The following is a 13,685-nucleotide window of genomic DNA, read 5'->3' as shown; positions in this document are numbered from 1 at the left end:
CGCTACGTATTTATGTAGGTTTGTTTGTATCTCCGCGATTTTCTCGAAAACTACTCATCCAATTTCAATGGAGTTTTGGTCATTAGTTCTTATTACAATATAAATATAGATGACTGGTTTTTTTATTACACAAGAGTGAAATATGAAAAAAAATCCTTAATGACGTAGGTCGTCATAAAAGAACCTGTTTTCAAAATTACACGCTTCTATCAGTAATTTTGACTCTGTGATGATGAATCACTCAATCATTCAGGACAAATCTTATTATTAGCATAGTATAAAGAAAATATGTAGATTTTTGCTAGGAGTTAAATATCAAAAATCTTTAGAGGGTGACCAAGTTATAAAAGGATCCGGTTTTCAAAATACTTCCGTATTCAGTGATTTATATTCTGTGATGATTTATCACTTAGTAAGAACTAGTATTTCATAAGTGTAGAATAAACATAGATAGATTTGGGCAGTCATGTATCTTGTTTTAACCACATATGACTCTTTACAGAATAGATGTTTCAGATGTTTTAATATGTCTAGTTAATGAACAACAATATCACGGTAACCTGCTCTTATAAAGACCTTTATAGCCTAGAAAAGGTCCACAGGCCTTTTAAGCAAACACTAGTTAACCTAAGCCCAAACCTTTCTAACAAATTGAAATTTTATACGTTGGACCTTTGACAAAACTAAAATAAACGAAAAAGTAGTCCTTATGTCCGAATTTAAATATTTTATCATAAATAACAATAGAACAACACACTTTTCAAGACACACAAGCCTGAGACCTTTTTACATTACAAAAGTAATAATTACATATGGTGTTATTTTACACCATATTCAATAAATAAAAACAGTATAAGTGAAAACAGTATTACCAAACACAGCACTAACACCATCAAGCAACGAAGTATAATAGTATATTCACCACAACACACAAGAGAGCGTATGTCGGCATAAGAGTGTCATGCCATTTATGGTCTTCGCATATGGGTAAGTCTGTGCCCCAAGTCCCGCTAATTATTGTTTCACATCACAAAAAAATGCATACTTTGCATATCAGTATCGAGTACACAGTCAATTCGTCGTCAATTGATTATGCCCCACTGCTGGGTTCCCAGAGTGAAAAGGCCATAATCCATCACACTGGCCAATTAGTAGACTTCACACACCTTTGAAAACATTTTTTAAATTCTCAGACGTCTAAATTTCCTGATGCTTTTTCCTTTACCGTTAAAGCAAGTGCTAATTAATTTCTAAAACGCATATAACTTTGAAAAGACAGATTTTAATTCATGTTATATTATATAGATAGTGTTATCTATACGTAGCTTATCTGCCAGCCAGAGATTACGCACTTATACTCTAGATAACAGACACATTGTTTACCTTCATAACCCACTGATTTGATTCCTAAAATAAATCGTAATTAATTCTAATAATAACTTACTACGTTCCATATTTATATATATTATCATTTCCATACAAAAGAACATATTACACCTACCCCGTCTATCCATCCTAAAGGGATCCTATCGAAAATAATCCTATAGAAATGTCTTTGGAATGGTAATAGGTAGCCGATTTAAGTTGTTACAGAGCAGGTAATAAGTAGATGTCTTAGGATGAAATTAATAAAACCAGTCTACACTAAACTTAGGGTTCCGTATCACAGTTTCTTTGTATTATTAAGATCGGAAAAAACAGCGATAACATTAAAGTTAATTAATAGCTTTTTGGTATCCTTTGTTTTAAACCACACTCTATAAAAAATCCAAGAGACACATCACTATAATACATTCATGGACAGCGGAGTCTTAGTATTTGAGTACAGAAACCAAAAAGTACAAATAAACACAATTACTTTATCGTCAAAACATATCATAATTAATTACGAGTATTATTCGCATATAATAATTCACAACTGACGCATGGTGTAGATTTGAATCCTAATCTCCGTTTTGAGATGCCGAATTTTATACCACTGAGCCATAGCTCTAAGGACATTATTAGTAGCAAGATCCTGTTTAACTTTATAATTAGTCTTCAGCCAATAATCGTCAAATTGCGTTAAAGTGAAAGTCTCATTACCGCCCGACTTAGCGTATTCTCCTTCGCGCGGACAAATTGGCTTACTGTGAAGTAGACATTTTGTTAAGATGATTTAACTTTGGAAAGTAGTAGAACCCTCTATGGTTCGATTTCGGTGGCACCACCGCCACACCTATTTCCTCGTAATAGGCGTAGTGTTAAGCATTGCTGTGTTCTGGTTGTTGAGACTGTTTCCTTGGTACAAATAATTACTTACGGGTTAAGAACTCTTCTCTCAGTCTTTGTTCAGGTCTTTGTTCAGTAATAAGACTTGAACGTGTTGTGTTCCAATATAATTACGAGAAATTACTAGAGGCTTACTTAGTCTTCAAGTAATTTACAGTAGATCATACATGGCGTTAGACTATAATAATATCCTATACCAGATATGGATTAAATAAATAAAATCGGTTAGGAACAAGAAATATCAACAAAGTACCTTAAACAGTCGATTCTAATGAGTATCTTATTGTCTTAAGAAGTATTTTAGTTAGAAAAGTCATAGTCAGATTAACTACAAAAACGTAACTACATTACTTTGGAAAAAGAAGTAAAAAAATCTTTAAAATAATTCAAATATGACTCATTTTTATATACATCCATTTAATATTATAAAATTATCAAAATATTATAAATTTAAGGCAAAAAGCGTAGGAAAGTAGCACGATGTAGAGTTCAAGTAATGTAAAAGTTAATTCGACTCCACTTAGTAGAGTCACGCAACTCCTTAAAGTTGCGTCGTAATGAGCCTTTGACGTAAAATACTGATCATTAGGCCTGCCAATAATTACAAACTTTAACTCTTTGACACTATACGCTGGTAGAGTTATGAAGAGTTCACTTTATTATATGATAAATTACCATTATATAAAAAGTATAAAATATAGACTTTTTTGTAGAGTTATATTTTTATGCAATAGTTATATAGGTCATATTAGTATCGAAGTATCCTGTTATTCAACTTTAGTGGCACCACCGCCACACCTATTTCTGCCTCGTAACAGCAGTGTTAAACGATGCTTTGTTCTGGTTCGAAGAGGTAAGTGGTAAGGGAGACATACTTTGCCGAGGCATTTCTTGTAAGTTCAGGGTTCAACAAGTAATTTCCTGTATCGATTAACAATCCATTTTTCCCCATTGCTGGGCACAAGTCTACTCTTGAAGGGCTTAGAGCATATACCACTGTACATCAAGTACGCATTAACTTCACATACCTTTAAGAACTTTACGAGAAATTAAAATAGTAAGATTGTTTTTATAATATAGGAGTAGCAGTGTACCTGATGGTAAGTGGCTACTGACGCCCATGGACATGTGTAATCAACCCCAGATAAGATATTCCTACCTGAGGTCGGCCACAGATGCGCCGCTAACCTTGACTAAGCTGGAACGCCTCGGAAAAGTATCTCTCCCTTACCACACCCTTCAAACCGGAACACAGCAGCGTTTAACACTGCTGTTATGAGGCAGAAATAGGTGGGAATAGTTACCTAAAATTAAAATAGTAAGAACATGGTATGTAACCATCTGAGTAAGTCAAGTAGTTAACTACAAACTTAACTGAGCAAAAGCGGGAATCATTATGCATAATTACAGGAACTCATTAGGAATTCTTACAAAGTAAGAACTTCTACTAGACCACTTGTGAGATAAGAGAGAAAGTACAGTGTAAAATGAGTTAATTTGAAACGCCTTCTACTTTAGAATGAACAGTTACTTCATAGTAAACTAAATACACCCATTTTCCCTAGAATAAAATAGCAGGATCATTATTAAAACTTTAAATTATTAAAATATTGTTTTTAAATGTCGTACTTATGGCTTCTGATCTCCTCAAACAATACTAATACCTTACTTAATTAGAATTAATAATCCTCGGATAAGTATGACTCCCTTACAACAACCTTCAAATCGGAACACAACAGCACTTAACAACACCTCTGAAGTCGAAACATACGAGTAAAGGGATCTAACCTTTCAATTCTACTTGTAAAGAAAATTTAAAAATAATTTACTATCTTTACAAAAAATAAGTAGTAACATAACTAATTTAAATTACTATAGTTAATTAGGTTCATTACTATAACTACTTTCATCACCACTTATAGTAATTAACTTTTTGCGTACTTAAGTTTTACAGTTCAACTTCACTTTACATTTTAAACTAACGTAAAGTAAGAGCCATTGGTGCAAGATGTATAGATCGACTATCTTTGAGATCTAAAGGCTTCCACAAATTCAAAGTGATGTAACTAAATTTTAAGTAGGTTAAGTGCAGAGTGGGGCCAACTTGAGCATGTAAGATCGGAATCTTTGCTAAAAGATTTCAAACTTCAGTCATTATGGCGCGGGCATTCCGTCTACAGCGGGAATGCGTAGTGATACACGAGATACAGTGAATAATGACCCATCCACACGCTTGGCACGCAGGATCCAAACCTCTACAAACGCACATAGGTACGTGTGGACTCGTTGCAAGTTGTAGCAAATTCTCTTTCACACGGGTTTCCTTTCATAGTGGTTTTGGTCGTAGTCCACCGCGCTGAACAAATGCAAATTGATACACTACACGCACATTTAAGAACTTTTTAAGAACTCTCAGATGTGTAGTTTTCTTCAGAAAGTGTGGAGTTTTAAGCTAAGCTATCACTGCTCTTATTTATACCACAAATTGGTTATTATTACATGCAGCGCTCAACAAAATTACCATCCGTATAATATAACGTAATATTTTTATCAGAGCAAATCTAATACCTAAAAAACTTTTTTGACATGTTTCATATATGAAACACTAGAAAATTAATGTAAGAATAAGGGTAAATGTAAATTTCATGAGAAGCATCTTCTTTGAGATCTCCAGAAACTTTGCGGGAAGTTCAAAGTATCGTTGTAGAAAATTTCAAGACACTAACTACAGAGTGGTAAGTTAACTTTATCTTGTAATACGTATTCTGACGGAGACATTGTAAAATTTACATATAGAGTCGGAGTTCCTTACAAGGACTGAGATATGAAAGAAGTTATTATAATTATGTTTAAATAAGAAAATATAAATATTGTTGGGAACGACGCTAGAAGAAAGAAAATTTAATTGTCAAATGAGGTTAACTAAAAATAGGCGTATATTAGGCACTGTAGATCGGCTTCTGGGCGGTTATTTTCCGATTATTGTAAAGAACGTTACTCTGCCAAGTCTGTCGTCGAATTTATAAATTGTTCTTATTGTGCTTAGTTGTTATTTTGTTAAATCAGTGAAGTTAATGTCCTCGGTCTATAAAAGTTGTTTTTAAATAATTTCCTGACGATATTCCTTACTAGTTTTTGCCCGCGGATGCGCCCGCGTTTAAATGAAAGTAATATAACGTACTAACAATCATAAAACTGAAAATTCGTACCTTCAACTTTGCTAAACATCATCACTTGATCAAATGCATAGTTTACGTTTCAATCCTTACTAATATCGATTAAAATAATCGATGTTTTAGGTCCAAAAGATTGATTCTGCGATAAATCCATCTGAGATCGCCATCCCTAGTTCCCGTGGGATTTCCGGGATAAAAACTATCCTATGTCCTTTCTCAGGTCTCAGACTATCTTTGTACAAAATTTCATTAAAATCGGTTCAGTGGTTTGGGCGTGAAGGAAAGACAACCAGACAGACAGACAGACAGACAGAGTTACTTTGCACAGTTGTTGTCACAGATAATATGCTCTCTACAATCACAGTCCCAAATTAGTATTCCCTGTGTCTTGGGTGCCATGGAGACACACAAAGATGAATACACAAACTCCCAGACCCAGAACAGAAATCTAAATTTGTCACTTAGATATCTATCTGGACGGGGATCGAACCCGTTACCCTCCTCTGACATGGGGGTCGTCAATAGCTAGTTTTAAGAATATAGTTGCATCAACTAAACTCGTGATTCTCTACGGTTCTGTTTGAACACTCTTTTTACTCGACCGCGGAAGGTAATGTTTTTCGTGTATTTATGTAAGTATGTCTCATACTATGAACACCAACCGCAAATGCATAATGGACTATAACTAATGAAATGTCGTTGGATTCGTTAAATTGTAGGAGTGAAGACAAAATTTACAAGCAGTCGGATTTTTAGTTTTATAATTCCTATGTTTATTCACCACACACTTCCTAAAGATAGAATATCATAATATGTAATATTCTTCCTACTTATGTGCCCTTTTCTGAAGTCAGTGTTTCGTTTTGATTTATTCCAAAATCCAGATCTTTACACGGCTTACAAGGCACATCAAGTATTTGCTTAGGGCTTGTCCCTTTACTGTCAACTGTATCGGAGACACAAAATGGTTTTGATTTTTTCTTATCTTTGGTAATACGACGAATTGCGCTCATATTTGTATTTATTGACAAGATTATTTATGGCAGACTTTTGTAACATAAAATGTCAAGATGCCATTTTTTCAATGTTTATTATAAAATTGTAACATAGGCTTATTGTACAAACATTTTCTTACTCCAAACGCATATACCGTCCCCGTTCCGTCGCGGGTAATAAAATAAACGAATGAAACTGATAATCTAAAGATATTTTTGGATTTGATTTAATATTTAAACCAGAATACAATATCGCAAATACTGTTAACATAAAACAAAAAAGTAGCATTGATTATGAACATACTTCGAGAGACGACTATATCAAACAATAGGATACAATAGTAATATATAACAACTTAACAGAATGTTCTAGAATATACAATATGAATATATGTGAGAAATAATATTACAAATAGATCAAACTTATAAAGAAATATTAACGAGAAATGGAACTTCGTGGAAGAGGGCATTCAAAGAAATAAAGAAAAGTAAAGAATTGTATGTGAAGATAAAAAGTGCGTGGACAACTCGTTGACAAGTAGTGGAAAAACGTGGGCGCATACGGTAAATAAAGGGAAACTTGGATCAATGGAAAAATATGTAATACACGATTACATAATCTGACATAGTGAAAATGCTGATGATAGGCAAATAATAAATGTATCAAATCATTTATTTTTAATCGAAATAGGTTCGTTACAGAGCACTTTTTGAATGTCAATACAACTACCGCCACTTCACAAGGTGTTTCCTTATGAAGAAGGCGAAAGAAATCCATAATACACATGTTTTAAAAAATATTTTTTCACAATATATGTAAAAGATAGTGCATACAATAAGAAAGCTCAAATGAAGTTAGTTGAGACTTTATGGGTAGTCAGAAAAAAGGATCGCGGAAGATAATTTACAATCAGACATGAGCAACGTAGCAGGAAAAACATCGTTTTAATTGGAAAGAAAAGAATAAAGAAGTTGGAAGAGCCCTTTGTCGAATTGGAAAATTGAAACAGTCGATTACATCAGATAAGTTTATAAATCACACACAAACTTACAACACTTTTGTGTGTGTACTTCATATTACATGTTCTATATTTTAGTAATACACACACAACTATTTAACATACAAAGATTCTTAATAAGGAAATGTGAAATCAAAGTATTTAGCACTGCATATACATCTCCATAAAAATGTATAAAAATATTTTTTCTAAATGTTAAAACAAAGATAAAAACGGTTTCAGTACAATACGGCCTACGTCATAGCTCAGCGTGGGATGTCAACAATAGTCTGGAAGCAAGTAGCTTACAAATATTTGAAGGTGGTAAAACCCTTTGTGGTTCTACTACGGCGGCACTTTTACAAGCGAGATAGACTTTTACAAGGCGTTCCAGCTTAGTCCTCAGGGGTAGCGGCGCATCTGTGGCCGACCTCAGGTAGGAATATCTTATTCTATCTGGGGTTGATTACAGATGTGCATGGGCGGCAGTAGCCACTTACCATCAGGTGGACTGCATGCTCGTCTGCTACTCTTATATTATAAAAAAAAAATTGTTCAATTCACTGTTTGCCTTGAAATCCAGACATATGAGTAGCTACTGTACTATGAATAAACAATAAGATTCTTTTCATTATATAGTAGTAGCAGACGAGCATACAGTCCACCTAATGGTAAATGGCTACTACCGCCAATGGACATAATCAACCCCAGATAGGATTAAATTCCTACCTGAGGTCGGCCATAGATTCGCCGCTTCCCCTGACTAAGCTGGAACGCCTTGGAAAGGTATGTCTCCCTTACCACACCAGAACACAACAGCGCTTAACACTGCTCTTATTAGGCATAAATAAGTGTGAAGGTGTCGTCGCAGGAGTCGAACCACAGAGGGTTCTACTAACGTCAAAATTAATTTAATATCAATACGTACACGCCTATATCAATAATTGATTTTGTAGACGCTTTAATATTAACTACTTTGTTTAGTTCAGGTAAGCCCAAAAATATATCGAAAGTTTTGCAGTTCTGACAGACTTTATTGTTAGTGATCATTGTCGCTTACTGATATACTGTAATAAATCTCATAGACTACATTTTGCACTATATTTTAAACATAAGCTCTCTTGTGTTGTATTTTTGTGTGCATATATAAATAAATAAATAAAATATACATAAGGACCATAAAGTTAACGGCTTTCCTGTAGATTTGTAACTTTTGAAACTAGAATACAGCAGCTTTATACCATTGTAGGAATTCATGAAGACGAAGCATTTTCAACGCAAATTTTATGTGCGCCTAAAATACACAATAGCAAACAATTGCCAGTTATATCTTTGCGCCTGAAAATTATTTCGCACTATGATTATGTTGCTTTTAATTTTCTAGAGTATAGTAATTATTTTATTGAACATGTGTCAGAAATAGTTATTATTTCTTATACATGTCAAATATTGTATGAGACGTGTCAACTTTCAACCTCGATCTCTGAAAATAACTTGTCTACAGACAAGTTTTTTTCGATATCGGTTATTAATATTCAATCTATTCCAATTATACCAAAGATCGAAATTTAATAATTTCTTGTATTCAGAAATTGCCAAATATTGGTCCTTTAATAATAAAAAACTGAATACTTTGTTCAATAATAACCGGCTTAATATAATGTATTGCTGCCATTACATAAAAACTATTCACACTTTTTTGTATTTCTCTTTTAAAATAATAAATTCCCTCTGAAATGTAACTTGCGGGCTCAGTCCGTGGATTATACGGAAAATGTCGACGTCGAGGAAAACAGCAATTACATACTTTCCACTTCCCTAAGGCATTTTGCAGAGGAGCGACGAAACACTTTTCGTAAGTAACGCGATTCCATTAAAGTTCGCACTTTTATATTTCGAAAAGTATTTAAATGCAACAAAAGTGTTATTACAAGAGACAATTATGATAAGATAGAAATCTTACAGTTTATGTTTTATTTTGGAGACATTTTAAAATGATGATGAGCCAATTTTAAGTTTTTTAAACTAAAATATTTTATAATATCTGGGGGCACGGCAGTGCCCCCGCAAGTCGAACAAAAAAAGCGGCACCGCCGTACCATTCTTTTCTCGAAGAAATTCAGACCATTTTCGACCACCCTTTACTTCTACCGATTTTTCATTCAACTATCATTGTCTACGTGCTATTTTTTCTTTATTGTAGAATCTATATTATAATTGTCTTATGTAGTAAGATCTATTTAGATTTTAAGGGAGCATATAATCTGACCTACTTTAAAACTTTAAAACGTTAAGTTTACTAAAACGGTATCCAAATCAATACAACTTAAACCTTTAGCAATTAAAGTAACTTAGATGTTATTCATATAAGTATCTGCATAACCTAATTACATAACCCATCATTTTCTTTTAAGATACCAAAAACGTTAAAAACATAAAAAATACATACGTTTTTTCAAAACCGGCAATACTTCTGTCACATCTCTTTTTAATTTGCATTTTGAATATTTACAATTAAAAACGGATTTCAAGTTAGAGAAGAAAAAATACAACGCAATTTAAGATAAATGCAACTATGTAACGACCGCACACGATCGACAAGTCCAAATCGCAAGTGTCAGTTACGCAACCGTGACGTCACTACGACTGATAGTCGTCCGTCTGCTCTCGCCCTAACGTTTCTGTAATAAAAATAATGAATGCCGCGTAAGGGAAGGCAATTAACATAATATCCTTATAATGTCTGGTATCAGCTTTCTGTGGAGTATACGAGCTAATGCAATTAGTTTCAGAGAAAAAAGATATAAACGACTGAATTAATATTTACTTGCGACGTAGAATGTTCACATTAGGGATAAGAACCACATTTGACCATCACATTAAGGTGCACATTTGAACATAGTTCTCTATTCAAAAAGTTAGTGTTTTTTTGTCCTTGCCTTCAGCCTGACATACGAATTTGTAATTTTCCAAATATGAAAATGTTGCTATGGAATAAGGAGCAGGCATTGACATGAAAAAAGTTTTTTTACAGTTATATAGTCTTGCTCTGAATATGCAGCTTAACCTAATTAACATAATCACGTACACATAACTGTAATACGTTTTGTTTTCATAATTTGGCAATTTGCGTCTATCCAGAGGAAATTACCAGTCATTCCTTTCAAATTTATTCATTTTAATATGAATATCGCAAGTTTTAACAATAAATTAACAGGCTTTTTCACTTGTTAAAAATGACAGCTAATTACTAAAAATGAAACTGACGTTTAAATAGTGAGCAACTTAAAATGAGGGATATAAGTTACTGCACATAATTAGTCACAAAATTGACGTTTCGAACAAAAAATCTGTCATTCCCAAACATAAACTGGTAACCCTGAACTCGTTTCAGCAAACGGTGAAACTTTGACATTTTCCGCTCTCTTCACGTATTCGCGTCGAAATGCAAATATGCGGGGCTGTTATTAAGGCTGGCAATACTAGAGCCTAAGTATTTGTTGATATAACGATGCGATAGCGTCATTCACTGCAACCGACCGAGTGTAAACGGGTGACTCACTTTGTTTATTACGAAAAATATATAAATTGAAACTAGAAAATATCTTAAGCTACGTATTAGGAACACTTACCTCAGTCAACAACGATGCGAGACGTTCTGGCGACCGCGACGGAGCGGTTAGGTTAGTTCGGCGACACGCGACGTAGCCTCACTCACGTATAACCCGCTCGGAGGCCGGGCGCCGACTGGCTGCGTCGATCGATACATCAGCCATTGCTGCGTTGCGTTCCGTTTACACCAATTCCGAATTCGAATTATTCGTCTGTGCTCGATTTTTTAACGCGAATTGGGGCGAAGCGGGATTTATGATATGTAATATGTATAATCTGTGGACTCGTTAAAGGAATTGTTTGACATCGAATCCATTAAACGCCTCTCGTACGTTGAAGAGTCCTGGCGGGCTCCACGAGGCGCCATTGAATTTTAAAATATTTTTCGCAATGTTTGCTGAGATGATCGAGTTTCCAACAAAACATTTTTCTTCTTTAATTCCCAAAACGGAAACTATTATTTTTGATTCATTTTACTGCAGTATGAAATTGAAAGTGATTTTTTTACAAACTCTATTAACTTTATGTCTTGTTAAAAAGTTATCACTATGCAAATGTAGTCTCTTTGTATTTACTTTGTTAAGTTCATAAAACTAAAGCTTTACTAAATTTTATGTAGGGAATTTGCATTCAAGTATACATAAAGATTTTTATTATTGTAGGACAATTCTAGAAGATAATATAATATAAACGAAAAGCGTCTACGCACTTAAATTTCAAGCACATGCGACCAAGTGCTTACTATTAGCTAACTTATTTATATTTTTCTAAAGCATTATCGTTCCATAATGTTGTTTTTTTATAAATTATTTATAAGTTTGACTTAATGGAATGTATTTTCTACACACACACATACGGTGCATTCGTATTTATTACTTAACGGTAGTATATGTGGCCAGCTAAGGAATTCTAATGTCTACGAGTGACCTGAAATTACCATCAGTGCAAGAAAATTTCAATAAAATCCTGCATCCCGACAACTGAGCTCTTAAAATAATAGAAAACGATGAAGAGAACTTCCCCTAGTGTTAAGGGAAGTTTTTCCGATTCTATTTGCTTCAGCTGTGGATAATTACCGGCTGTAAAAGTTGCGCTTCCCGCCGCAAGGCGCACCGAACAACTGCTTAGAGCAGTTTCAGACTAGCGGTTTTTCTGCGCGTTCGCAAAGTTTCGGCATACACGCTTACACGTGCGCTGCACTGTTTGAAGATGTTAGAACTCGTTGTACTTTGATTCCCGCGGCACTACCGTCAACCCATTTGTGCCTAATAAAAGCAGTGTTACACGCTGTTAAGGTCTGGTTTCAAGGGTATGGTAAAGGAGACTATTGTGATGCATGCCAGTTTAGTCTTCTGAAGTAGCGGCGACTGATATACGCGTCTACATGTTCTTCCGTAAAACGCACATATAAATAACTAGTCGGTAATTGCTCTTAGCTGAGTTCTGCTCGCCACTACGTGTCACTTGATAGATAAATACTTTTTTACTACGAAGAAACTGGTAGAAGTAAGTGGCTTGACAAAAGACTAAAGTTTAAAACTAGAATAAAGTATAAAATTGGGATAGTCTTTTTCTATGTAATGTGGTTAGTTTAGTGTGATTTCTAACCATAAATGTATGTAAGAATTTAGAAGTCCAAATCCTACTAAGATAATTTCTTCTTACCAATAGATCATGAACAAGATTGTTGCCAACAGGACAAAGTCCTACTTATAAATAATTATGATTAATCGTTGTAGCACGATTTCTTTAAAGCAAAGTTGGAACATCTCAGTATTTCAGACCAGCATGATAACCGCTGTGCCACTTTTTTATAATATTGAAGTGACATGCGAGCCACTTGGAGTTTGCTGCTCATTGCAGCCAACTCCGTATAAAATCTACTTAAAGTTCTACATGTTCCAACACTTTTAAGGACTAAGTAAGTCTCTTGATATGTGAGTCAACCGACATTGACACCCTACCAACCTATGTATGTAACTCCGCGAAAAAACCAAAATGGTTTTACCAACTTTCAAATGACCTACACAAATAATCATTAAGTAAGCGGAATCATTACTTACCTGCAAGACACAGCTCTCGAGATATTTGCCCCAAAATAATGATCTACATACATTAGCCAGCATTATTGCAGGAGGTCAGCGGGCGCCATTCATCAGCGCTCGGAACATTCCACTACACGCCCACACGTTTTGTTCAGGATTTTACTTGAGATTTCTGAGATATTGTACTTTACTTTTTCTTGACTAGTGTAATATTGCTACTTTGTGTTCGGCATTATTATACATCTACCCTTATTTTTGTAAGGAGCACGAGTAGCGATTACATTATCTGCCCACACTAAGTAGTCCACGGCTATGCTAGAAAATTATTATACACACAAAAATCTCCTATAAATACAACGTATATCACTTCAACAATAAAGATGTCTCCAACGAGATCTCATATGTTCCGTCAAGCTGTTTGGGCTTCAGGGCGTGTAGTTCCGGGATCAGAAAAGGGCTTCAGTATCTTCTCCCTGTCGTAAGAGGCGACTAAAAAGGGGATTTCAGGGTTGCGGGCGGCAAGAGCGAGAGCCCCGTTTTAATCAAAGATAAAAGGCAAAAAGTGCCAGAGAATGAGATATCATACTG

At 34.6% G+C, this 13,685-nt stretch overlaps 1 protein-coding gene across 2 annotated transcripts in view; it reads right to left on the bottom strand.

The window, feature by feature from the left end:
• Positions 1-11,205, bottom strand: part of cpx (synaptic transmission protein complexin) — a 320,263-nt gene extending 309,058 nt beyond the window's left edge. For both annotated transcript variants that reach the window (XM_073077217.1, XM_073077225.1), the window contains exon 1: positions 11,073-11,205. The gene's annotated coding sequence lies outside the window, so the exon portion shown is untranslated. The remainder of the gene's footprint in view (positions 1-11,072) is intronic.
• Positions 11,206-13,685: the final 2,480 nt, after the last annotated feature.

Source organism: Epargyreus clarus, unplaced genomic scaffold (genome assembly GCF_041222505.1).
Source record: "Epargyreus clarus isolate Ecla_fem2 unplaced genomic scaffold, WU_Ecla_fem_2.2 ptg000002l, whole genome shotgun sequence".
NCBI lineage: Eukaryota > Metazoa > Arthropoda > Insecta > Lepidoptera > Hesperiidae > Epargyreus > Epargyreus clarus.
The sequence above is the reverse complement of the archived record's forward strand: the minus strand, read 5'-3'. Positions and strand labels throughout refer to the sequence as shown.